The following is a 12,503-nucleotide window of genomic DNA, read 5'->3' as shown; positions in this document are numbered from 1 at the left end:
AGCTAGCCACCAATGCTGCACTGACAGAGCGGCTGTCGGGGGTGCTGAGACATCAATTGGCCTAATTCCTTCTTTAGTTTGACAGGTAGGGAAACTGACGTGAAGCAGTGGGATGAGTCCAGAGATGCTCTGAAGACTCAAAGGATGCCAGACTTTCCTGGATAAGCACAGTTTCACCAAGGAAACAGGATGGGGCGCCTGCAGGCACCCCTGTCGGAGGCTTTCAGATTCCAAACGACGTGTGATTAAGTATCGTGTGATTAAGTATCCGCAACACTGAGAGGCAGCTAAAGAACAAGCGTCATCATTCCAGAGACTCGAAGCAAAATGTCTCATCTCAATATTCATCCTAAAAATGATTGCACTCGTGTGTTGAGGGACATCATGGTCACATGTGGAGATCAGAGGACAACTTGCCGGGGTCCGTTCTCTCCTTCTAGGAACCAAACTCACCCATCAGGCTTGGTGGCAAGTACCTTTACCTACCAAGCCCCAGAATTCTGTACTTAATGACCACTACAGAAGCTTGCTTTGTGTTTGGTCTTCAAGCTGACAACAAGGCACACAGACGCTGCCCTTGGGAAGCTCAACCTTGGGAGGCACACAGACAGGTGGAAGTGGAATGTGGGCAGCAGAGCCCAGGCAGACTCTGAGAGAAAACACTGCCCAGAGTAGATGTAGATAATTCCGAAAGATTTCTAGAGAGAGAGAGAAGCCAGCAAAGGACAGTCCAGGAAGAGGCTGAGCTCAAACTCCCTGGAGGAACAGAGAAGTCAAAGGTATGGTAAATGAGAGCATGATTCCTCAAAGACATGCCTATCTGGCAAATTAAAACCAAATGTGGCCATGCTTCAGGCGGAAAGCCCACCAGCTTCCAACAGAAGCGTCACCTGTGTCTCCTGCCTAGAGCCACACAAGGTGGCTTCATCCTCTACAGCTCGAGGTTTCTACCTAGAAGCCCCAGCATCAAAGTTTTAGCTTGTGGGTAGCCTGACAAGATCTTCCACGGGATCTGTTTCCACCAACCTCTAGCCATTGTGTTAGTTAAAGGGGAAGCCATATTTGCCATGAGAGAGTAGTCTACTCACATATTGAAGGACACCAGGATAGATTCCAGGCCCTGAATCCTAGCAAGCCCTCCCCCGTTCATCCCTTACAACTAAACCTCTTCTGAACTGGAGCCAGGATAACCCCAAGTTTAAACCTACTGAAGCCAGTTTCCAGGGTCCCCCCAGCTCCGTCTCCAGCCACAAGGCTCTGGGAAGCTATTTTGCCTGCCTCGCCCTGGCTTTTCCCATTCACACTTGCCACATAACTACAGGGGCCACATTGGTCAAAACCACTCAATAGAGTCATTTCCTTGAGGCCAACCAAAAATGAACACTGGCCAACACTACCTCTCCGCCTCACAAGAACCCACACACGTCTCAGAAAGTCTGCAGAGCCGGACAGCCACGCCCATGCCTCCTGCAACACACCAGTGGGAGGGTCTGATGAATGGGTAAGTTTTCATCTTTGACCATCTGCAAGGAGGTCTGATTGCATCCTGATGCCAGCTCTATTGAATTAGAACATTCAGGCATGGTTTAAGGTGGTAGACTTGCCCTGAGGAACCCACCCAAGAGCTGTCAAGCTCAGAACGCGGTATCAGCGGAGACTCCTAATTCCTAGTGTACATAAAAGCGTCATTGTGTTCCATGTCCGATCTCCATAGGCTACCTGCACCACATATTTTTATGAGCCTACATTTCAGCGCCCTGAGCCTACAATACCCATAATTTTCAATTATGTCAGGGCAGCCCAGGACCACTGCCTATATAACATTACTGGCTGGAGGAAATGAGAGTCACCCCTGCTGCCCAGAGAGAGCTAACCAAATCCAGATGGTGGAGGACAGCCCCTGGTCCTGCTGACTGGCAGGGACTCCTCAATGACAGCCTCAAATGCTCCTTTTGGGCGCAACCTGATACCACTGAATAGCGAGGCATCCACAAATCCATGCTCCATAGCCAGAGTGTGAGGTGGCAGGGTTCCTTTTGGGAAAGCAAGTACTAGGTTGGGATTTTTATTTTAAAAGACGTTCTTAGTTTCTTCCAAAATTGAAGCTCCCCAGTTCCTTCATATTCCCCCACTGGTGCTGGTTAACAAGAAAGATAAACAAATGAAGGGGAGAAGAAGGGAATTAGGCACAGTTAGAGCAGAGAGGGAAACCTCTCCCTCCCAGAGACATTAAGCCATGAGAAATGCTATTCTGCTGAATCCTAAAGGCGTTCAGTGGCATCGCAGACTCACAGAGCCGTTGAACAGTCTCACCTGCCCAACAGCTCCAATGCAATTTTATATCCTTTGAGGAAACAAAATGTCTCCACCATGGTATAAGAAAAACAAAGGCAGGCTCCTGCTCACTTCCTCTTAAGACTCTCCGCATGGAAATTATGAATTGCCTACAAAAACATTACACTTTTCAACAAACGGCAATCAAACGGGGCTGAGGGAATTCCTACCTTGAGAACTGTTGAAATGGGGTCTGCTCAGCTTTCATTTAGTCAAAAAAAAAAATAATTCTACTAATAAGTCCATCCTGACTTAAGCGTTTTTCATCTTTTGTTTAATAATAATGTCCTGATCGTGGCCCATTAGGCCCTCCTCCAAGTCATGTTTTACAATATGTCTGCAGGATCTCAGATTAAGCTGGGACCTGTGTGCAAAGACTTAGGGTACACATGCAGTGTCAAGGTCCTGAGGGGAACTGGAGCAACTCAAAAGTCTGCAGACTTGTTAACGAAAAGGGAGAGCCAGGAGATACCTCCATCAGCCTTGCAAGTATAAAGACCTAAGTTCCGGCCCCAAAAACCTAAAAGGTAGGGCACACCTGTAAAGTGAGTGCTGGGACCTCAGTGCCCAGAGAGTCTGAGAAATCCCAGAACTCAAGTTTGGTCTGACATCCCATGCCAAATAATAACAGCACAGTGGAGAGTGCTTGAGATAGACACCTAAAGTCAACCTCTAATTTCAACATCTACACACATACTCACATACACAAACCCCATACACAGAGAAATGTACACACACATGTATACACACACGCCCCATACAAATACACACAAAAACAGGCACCCACATGTATACACCACACACCTCATACAAATTTACCAGGAAATCAGCACACACAGAAGTCTGCACACAGGAGAAAAAAAAAGTGTAAGCATCTCTAAATTCCTTCCTTCTTCCATTTCCCTGATAAATGGGAGACGGGAAAAGAGGGGGAAGGGCTTCCAACAGAAGGTCTGGGGGTTACAGCCACAAATCACCCGTATCCTCCAGGACCCCCCACCATTGGGATCTCTCACTTTATAGCTGGACATTCCTAAACAAACAAAAGGACCCAAAACACAATGCCAATGACAAGGAAGTTGTCGGGGAAATTCTCATTTGTAATTAAACACCAGCTGCTTCCCGGCTCTTCCATTCCTTCTCTGGTCTCACAGATGGAATGGAAATGGAGACTGCACCCCACCCTCCTTATTTATCCAGGACAAGGCTTGAAAATGTCTTCTACAAAGTACTAAATGGTAAACATCTTAGGCTCTGTGGTCCATGATCAAGCCCACCATGGTGAGGTGAAAGCATCTGCCCCCCCCCAGCCAAGTGGGGACATGTTATGTCACATTATGGCGGCAAGCACTTAATAACTGTGTTAAAAAGACAGTGGTATCTGAACCGCCTGTATTTGGAGCAGGGTACTAGTCTTCTGTACTAGTCTTCTACTGGTCTTTTGTTTTAGACGGTGGGGAATATGTGCACGTGAGTACAGGCGTGAAGGTCAGAGAGCACCTCAGATTCCCCTGGCATCTGAGCCCCCTGACATAGATGCCAGTTAAGATTTCTCTTGATTACTTGAGCAATTAAAAAAAATAACAAAACTCAAAGTGAAAAAAATTAATTCATTAAGTAAAAGTGTTGCCTTTGCTGGGCCGTGGTCAGCACTTGGGAGGCAGAGGCAGGCGGATTTCTGAGTTCGAGGCCAGTCTGGTCTACAGAGTGAGCTCTAGGACAGCCAGGGCTACAAAGAGAAACCCTGTCTCAAAAAATCAAAAAACCAAAAAAAAAAAAAAAAAAAAAAAAAAAAAAAAAAAAAAAAAAAATCTCGCTTTCACTTCCCAGTCATCTGAACACAGGTGCAAGCCAACTGAGCGCTCCAGCCTGCACAGTCATTCTGGCTTAGAGAGTTGGGTATAGGAAGGCTATAGAAGTTATGTCCGAATGAATACTATCCCCATATAAGTCTTTGGTCTGGACATTCAAATACAGTCATGTAAGAAAGTGTGTTCAGTGGCTCAGAGGCAACAGGTTAGATTCAAATGCCAATGCCAGACTCAAGTTTTGAGGATTTTAAAAGAATCTGAGCTAGATATGCTGCCTCACACCTTTAATCCTATGTGAATCTCTGAAGTGAGGCCAGCCTGGTCTACATAGTGAGTTGCAGACAGCCAGAAATACATAGTGAGACCCTGGGCCCTCTGTCCAAGGCACCCAGCCACATGCTAGACCACTCCTCCAAAATGACTGCCTCTCCCGTCCAAGGTGGACATTCTATAAAGCTCTGAACAATTCTGACTGGAAAAGACTCATCATCACTTTGCAAAGGTGCTGTGTCACGTGACTTCAGATCATCCCCAAGAGAACAAGAGGTGGACTGTCCTTGGGGCACAGAGAAATTATCTCAGAGCTTTGAAATCAACTTTCTAGAATCTTCTTTCTCCTGCACTTTCCCATATGACAAAGCTGGAATGAAGCCCACGCGGCGCCTACTCTGCCTGCTGCCAGCAGATCAGCAGATGACATTAGCCGTGAGCTTACACAAAACAAGGCAGAGGGACAGTGCAGAAACATTCTGTTCAAAGAAGGTGAAACTAGACGTTAGGGAGGTGACTCAGTTTAGTAAAGTGTCAGCCTTGCAAATGCAAGGACTGGAGTTTAATCCCGAGAGCTCACATAGAGAGCAAAGCATGGTGGGAAAGCAGAGCATGGTGGGAAAGCAGAGCATGGTGGGAAAGCAGAACATGGTGGGAAAGCCGAAAATGGTGGGAGGAGCTTGCAATTCCAGTGCTGGGGGAGGGAAACACTGTGCCCCAAGGTGCACTGGCCAACTATCCTGACCTATTTAGCAAGTTACAGGCCAGGAAGAGACCTTGTCTGAAAAAAAAAAATGGTGGCTGAGTTCCGAGGAAAACACCCGAGTTTGACCTCATCTCCATGGGCGCTGTGCTGAGTTTGACCTCTCGTCTCCATGGGCGCTGTGCACAGATGCGCGCGCGCGCGCACACACACACACACTGAAGGAGACATTACCTCTTCCACAGTCGGCCCTCAGGAAAAGACAAGTGGGAGCAGACACTTGTCTCCTCAACCAGAGCTGACTCTGACTAGGAAAACCATTTCTCACGAAAGCAAATTAGCTGGATCAGTCTTCGCAGTGGATCCCTGATGGATCGCCAGAGACGAGATCTCCTAAGGCGCCAAGGCCAGGAAGTTGCAGATGTCTTGTTTCTAACGAAATGGAAAGTCAGACACACCCTAACGGGAAGGGTCACCCATGGCCCACGGGAGCCAAAATCACGCACTCTTCCCTTCCAAGCAGCAAAGTGACAGCGGACTCCCCTGGACACAGGCAGCACGGGACAGACAGCAGTAACGTAAGACGGACCGACCCTTACGAAAGACAAGGCCACCAGAAGCTACTTACCCCCCTCCCAATAGAGACGATCGCTGGGCCTCTCCAGGAGTTCAAGTTATAAGAAGCAACACACACACATACACACACACACACACACACACACACACACACACACACACACACACGCATGCACGCACGCACACCCTGCTCACAAGTAAGTCTGCATGACCCTTTCTAACCTTTCCTCATTTCTTGGAAATGGAGGAGAGAAAATTTAGCCTATTTCCTACAAACAAACAGTTTTTTCCTGGTAGTTGAGGACTCTCAATTTGTCTACAGTGGTAAACTTTGAAAACTTGTGACAAAATTAAGTTTATACAATGTTCCATATACATTTTCTACCAGTTATACTAAGACTGAAAGTAGTGGCACATCACAGAAGTCCCATCAGAATGTTGCAGGATGTTACTACACGGCCCATGTGGCCATTGCTTCTGCACACTCAGAAGGTATAGGATGGGGGCTCTCAACCTTCCTAATGCTGTGACCCCTTAACACAGTTCCTCATGGTGTGGTGACCCCCAACCATAAAATTATCATCATGACTACTTCATAACTGTAATTTTGCTACTGTTATAAATTGTAATGTAAATATCTGATTTGCAACTCCCAAGGGGGTCACAATCCACAGGTTGAGAACCACTGGTTACAAACTCCAGAGCTGGTTCGACTGAAAATAACCCATGGTGGCTCTATTTTTTTTTAAAGGCTTTATTTGCCGACATTGGTGACTTCTGGTTTGGGATTCAATGTAATAAACACACTATAGAGCACTGAGGAGAGGAAACCCCAGCCTGAAGGCTGAGCATTCTCTAAAGCTAAACAAGGCATTGAACCACACAGATGTCGGTAAGACGGCTTTACTTCTCAGAGAAACCAACCAAGAGAAAAGGGGATATGCAGACACCAGTGTCCAAAAATTTATTAACAGCCTTAGCCTTGGTTTTTGTGTCATTCACTTAAAAGGTGTGAGATGAAATCCTGCGGTTGGCTTCTGTCACAGCAGTGCAGTCCCCAGCACCATCACTCATTGGAGTGAACCTTAGCCGTGACCACTGCTTCAAAACCAACCCTCGGAAATCAAGAAGAGTATGTAGACCTAACATTTGTACAAGAAGGAAGCTCGGCCAATCGGATGGGATCTAGACTGCCACAAGTCACAGGTCAGACATTACGCAGGGCCACCAACATCCTCCACTCCATCCAGGCTCATCTCTCAACTTACCTCTGCCTACCCTGCTGGAGCTTTGCCCACCAAGCCCCAACCAGAGAGAAGAGACGTGGATGTTAGTCCTGTTTCAAGTACCCCATTCCTGATCCACGTTAGAGGACAGGGGCTCTCCCAGGTCACTGGTCTACAGCCTCCAGCCAGTGCCACACAGATTGTCCCTTGAGACCCCCAGCTGGCGATGAACTGGTCTCCTGCCTGCAAGCCCCTGCAGGAACCTCCCATGAAGAGCCACACCAGACTCCGGTCTCCTTTAGGCAGAAAACATTTACAGTCTCTCCTTTAAAAATCAACCAGTTGTAGCCACCACGATTTTTATTACTTATAAAAAAGGCCAAGAACAGTCAAGTTAATTGCAATGTCTGAGTTACCACCTGTGTCTCTACAACATGCCAAGGGAGACACAGGCCATCTGCAGACCAGAAAACAAACTGGAAGACACGGGGACGCCTATGGAGCAAGCGTGGGCGCTGCTGGGAGCTGAGCAGCATCTTGGATGCCCTGTGACTAAAAGGCACCAACCCTTCCAGTTCTTAGAATACTCAAACTGCTTGTGCGGGACAACCACAGCACAGAGCGTTATTCAGTGATAAAAACAGACAGCATACCGACACATACTAAGTCCTGGCTGGTCCTTGACACTTAATATGCTATTCTAAAGAAGACAGACAAAAAGGCAGGAGACGTGTATATTATTCCATTTATATAAAACACTCAGGAGCCAAGGAGAGAGGACTGGGGAGCACCAGCGAGGGGAAATGGGGTTTCTTCTCACAGAAACCAACCAAGAGTAAAGGGATATGCAGACACCAGTGTCCAAAGATTTATTAACAGCCTTAGGCTCGGTTTTTGTGACATTCACTTAAAAGATGTGAAATGAAATCCTGCGGTTGGCTTCGGTCACAGCAGTGCAGTCCCCAGCACCATCACTCATTGGAGTGAACCTTAGCAGTGACCACTGCTTCAAAACTAACCCTGGGAAATCAAGAAGAGGGTGTAGACTCTTTATGAATACTGAGAAATCCCAGAAACAGAGTGCTGCTGGATGCACAACCCTGCGAGTATTCTAAAAACCACCTAATTGTACACCTTAAGTTTTAAGTTTTATTTCTGTGTGTGTATCTGCATGTGTGTGGGTGCCTGCGCACATGGGAAGGTACCCACAGAGGCCAGAAGAGGGTACCTGATTCCCTGGGGCTGGAGTTATAGGTGGTTGTGAGCTATGTGTCACAGGTGGTAGAAGTCAAACTCTGGTCTTCTCCAAGGGCAGCAACGGCTCTTACCTGCTTAGTGATCTCATCAGCCCTGAACTGTGTGCTTTAAATAGATGCACACGCATCTATTTAATTTATTTAATATATGGCATCTCAATTTAATATCAAAATAATATCTCAACTTAAAATGACTTTAAGGAAAGGCACCTCATCATTTGTTGACTATCTCATTGTCTGTCAAGAGACACCCTCCCACCTTCCATGCCATATCATATCAAAGGTGGGACAGGAAGGAATCAGTAAAGGTCCTTAAGAACTAAGCCGCTTCCAAATGGGACTGTGATAGGCTGAGTCTCTGGGAGGGGAACAGTCTACCGTGCATGAGAGATGCTGTTGAAGGGGAAGGGAAGTTAATAGCTGCTAGGCTAAAAGGCTGAAGGGCTGAAGGGCTGAAGGGCACATGGCTAACATCCTGGAGGAATGGTCAAGTCAACAGAACCAGGGGTCATTCACCTGTGCACTCCACAGGCCAGGCTGACCATCTGCACCTCCGCTCCTCCATCTGGAAATGGGTGTGAAACCACTCTCCAGCTTCCTCCCATAGAGGATGAGTCAGCAAGATGGCTGGATGGACTAAAGCCCTGGGACCATGCCTGACCCTAGGGTTTGACCCCCAGAACCCCAGAGGAGTAACTGACTCCCACAGCTTGTCCTCTGACCTACAGACACTCACAGGTGAGCACACAATCAATCAGTCCATGTAAAAAAAATTAAAAACCTTAAACAAACCACAGAAATGAAATAAAGGGGAATTTCACATAGTGCAGACAATTACAGTTTAGAGGGCTTTTTTTCCCTCCGACTATCCAGGAGATTTAAAAACCACAGATCTCTTGAGGTGGACCTGGGAGGTAGAGACACTGCGTGATAGGGTCTCAATAGCCTGAGATTTTAATTTCAATTTTTAAGCCATTTGGTTGCTGCCGAATTCTTTTTTTAAAATGGAAACTTTTCTTAATTCCTTCCTTTCTCTGTGGCTAGGGGCACTCAAAGCAGAACTTTTCCAAGTAGAGGCCCCTCCCTTACTCTATCTCCCAGTTCCCCATGACAAAAGACAGCCTGAACCCTTCAGTGAGAGAGAGAATCAACTCACTACAGCCAGCCTGCAACGGAACCCAGTGCAGGCAACCCAATCCCAGCTTCCCGCTCCAGCTGACTTCGCAACCTCAGATGCTATCTCTTCTGCAAGTTTCTCCCCTTGTCACATCTGAAAGGGGTCAGTGGCTCCAAGGAGGTCTCCCCTTCCAAACTTTTATTGCCTGTTTCTAGCTGTGACAGGCTTGTAGCAAGGATGCTTCCCAACCCTACACCCTGGAGCCTGGGGTCAGCAGCGCCTCTGGTTAATTTTGCCCTGGGAGGAAGAAGTCCCGGGTCAGGGTGGACATGTCTGACCTTCTGCAGGCCCCTCGACCCCCCTGCCTGCTCATCTCTGCTGCCTCAGCCAGAGCTGCCTGCCACTCAAGTATCATCTTGCTGTAACAAATTACTCCTAACCCAGGATTACTGCTCTTTCCAAATCCCTCCTAGAGAGCAAGGAAATAAACATTCTCTCCCAGGACTCGGCCCCAGTTGTTCCCCTGGCTGGTAATCCCCAGCTCTATTTGCTTCTCCTGTGAGCTTCATCTGGGAGGTCTACCAGGTCAGCTAGGCCATCCTGGCCCACTCTGCTCTCAGGCGTAAACTGAATGTCTCAATTGTCCATCGGACACAGTTAAAGATGAAGGCGGGCTTCTGTCCCCACCTCACGATGGCTCCCTCTGCCCACACGCTTCTATCTGCCTACAGACCTGGCTGCCCCGATGGCAGTCATTTTAGGAAGTCCACACTCTAAACTCCTTCCTACCAGTCCATGAGGATGAGCCCCAAGCCAGCTCATGCAGGCTAGTGCTGTCCCTAGAAAGCAGGGCTATGCCCTAGGAGCAGACAGAGAATCTGGGGGCAGACTTAACAGGGCAAAGGGGCAGAGGTGGGGACTGAGTTACGGGCTGCAGCCAGAAGTGCCCTTGGGCCCCCAGCCTGTGGCTTTCCTTCATAAACTAGCAGGAGATATTTCAAGCACAATAAGCTCATTGGGAAAAGGAAATACAGTTCTGCTCATTTTCAAGTTGCCTCTGAAACACTGGGAGATTCCAGGCACTTGAGACATGCAGGGTTGTTCAGGATTGTTTAATTGTATACACAGCGGAGCTAGTATGTGCCTAGGAGCAGAGGGCAGAACAATGGATCTTATAACAAGGAGATAAGGATCGCCCCAGCTGTTGTTAAGTGTGACTTTCAAAGAGGGGGCAGCACATGGCTGACACATGATCAACAAGGACAGAAACTTCCAGGAATAACCAAGACATGGGAGGAACACACAGCACATGCCGGCTTCCCCCAGAGAACAAGCCCCAGCGGAAGTCGGAGAAGAGCTGGCACTGGGCTATCCAGCTTCATCTTCTCCTGTGGTAGGGGTGGACATCTCTCTGCTCCTGAGTCTTTATGGCTTGAGTCTTTAAAAGAACTTATCTGAGAAAGGGGCAGTGGCCATCTGAACACTTAGCTCACCGGTATGTCCTCTGGACAGGCAGAATCAAACCCGACAGCATCCAGACTGGTTATTTCCTCCCTCCTGGGGTCTTCACTGGAACACCAACTAGCCGTGACCATAGAATCTGGCCTCCTGTGCTTTCAGAACTCCCAGGGGATCCCAAAAACAAAGACATAGAGGGGCTCAGGCCAAAGATGACTTGGCCTAACACCTATCTTTTTAACTATACAACATGGCTCCTGAGCTCTCTCCTTCAGTCCAAACCACACACACACACACACACACACACACACACACACACACACCAATCCCTTCTCCATCATAGAACTGACTGACATAAAGTTGCAGAAGGAACATTCTGATTAAAAAATATATAAGTTAAAACTGCCCTAATTGGGACTATACATAGGCTCTGGTTCCACCTCCAGCAATGAGGAATTGGGGTGGGGGCTCCCTAATTCTGTCTCAGGTAACACAGCAGAATAGTGGCCCACACGAGCTCAAGGGTATGAGGAATCTAGGGTGTATGGTTAGTACTTTTAGGGCCCTGGACACATAGCTTCACTTTGGCTAGCTTCTGGACCCTCACTGTAACAGAAGTGTGTGTGGGAACAGAGCTCACTCACGGGTGTTACGAAAGAGCAGTCTACCTGCCCCTCCATGAGGCATGAGCCAGGTTCATGAGCACACTCTCACATCTGGGAGAAATATTCATTTGGTATGCACATATAGAAAGTGGTCAGGCTACTCAAGTTGCGCACCTGAGTAACAGACCGGCTGACAACCCAACACTCTTGCCCACATGCACATGGGCAGGTCAGAAAGTAACCCTTTAGTTACTTCTAAGAGGTCTCACCTCCCCTCTCTCATTCTGTCTCAGACATGGGCTTTGCCTGGGGAGTTCAGCACTTTCTAAGTTCCCCTGGTCACCTGAGTGACAAAGCCCCACTCAGCTTGTGAAGTTTAATGAGGTCCCAGCTGCTGAAATGGCAAGCACAGCCAGTGTCTTGCCTACTGGGCTCCAAGTGAGTTATCACCATCCCAACCTACAGGCCCTCCAGAGTGCATCCAGACTCACTGCAAACACAGGGGCACAGGGGTCACACATGACCACTAACGGAGAGGAGAAATGCTGCCTCAGCACAGTTCTGTGTGCCCAGGAACACCCCAGGAGTCCAGCTCTCACCACCACCACCGCACTGTCTCCTTGCTCCTGGGCCACTGAACCCTCTCACGCCCACCCCCACCCCGCTTCTGCACCCGGATTAATTGGACTCACTGTTAGGAATCTAAAGCATAAAGGAGGAGCCCAGGAGCTTGCAGGCACTCAGAGGCAGATCCCATCCGCTCACCAAAAATCACTGACTGAATATCTACTCTAACATGTGCCAAATGCTGCCATTCAGAAGAGCTGGATTCTTTAAGAGAGGACAACACTGAAGGTGACCATGTAAAGGCGGGGAAGCAGAGGTTTCCTTGTCCGTAGAATGAGAACACAAACAAGTAGCCATCTCTTGGGGATCTCGTAGAAATCAAAGGCTTGGCAAGGGGTCTGGTGTTTGGTGAGTGTTCCATAAATGCCAGCTATTATATTATTAGCTAGCTATTATATTTCAATTAATGTAATCAGCACCATCAGAAAATCCCTGGAGTTACTGCAAGATGCTAAATCATCTACATAGTAACTACTAGATAGAGACACTGCACAGTGCCCCAAGGGGACAGAACACTTGC

General features: G+C 47.9%; 1 protein-coding gene across 49 annotated transcripts in view; it reads right to left on the bottom strand.

Annotated features, from left to right (window-relative positions):
- The window catches only part of Tcf7l2 (transcription factor 7 like 2), a 192,959-nt gene that overhangs the window by 118,821 nt on the left and 61,635 nt on the right, over nt 1-12,503 (bottom strand). The gene's annotated exons all lie outside the window — the stretch shown is intronic.

The sequence above is a fragment of the Mastomys coucha genome, unplaced genomic scaffold (genome assembly GCF_008632895.1).
Source record: "Mastomys coucha isolate ucsf_1 unplaced genomic scaffold, UCSF_Mcou_1 pScaffold21, whole genome shotgun sequence".
Taxonomy (NCBI): domain Eukaryota; kingdom Metazoa; phylum Chordata; class Mammalia; order Rodentia; family Muridae; genus Mastomys; species Mastomys coucha.
The sequence above is the reverse complement of the archived record's forward strand: the minus strand, read 5'-3'. Positions and strand labels throughout refer to the sequence as shown.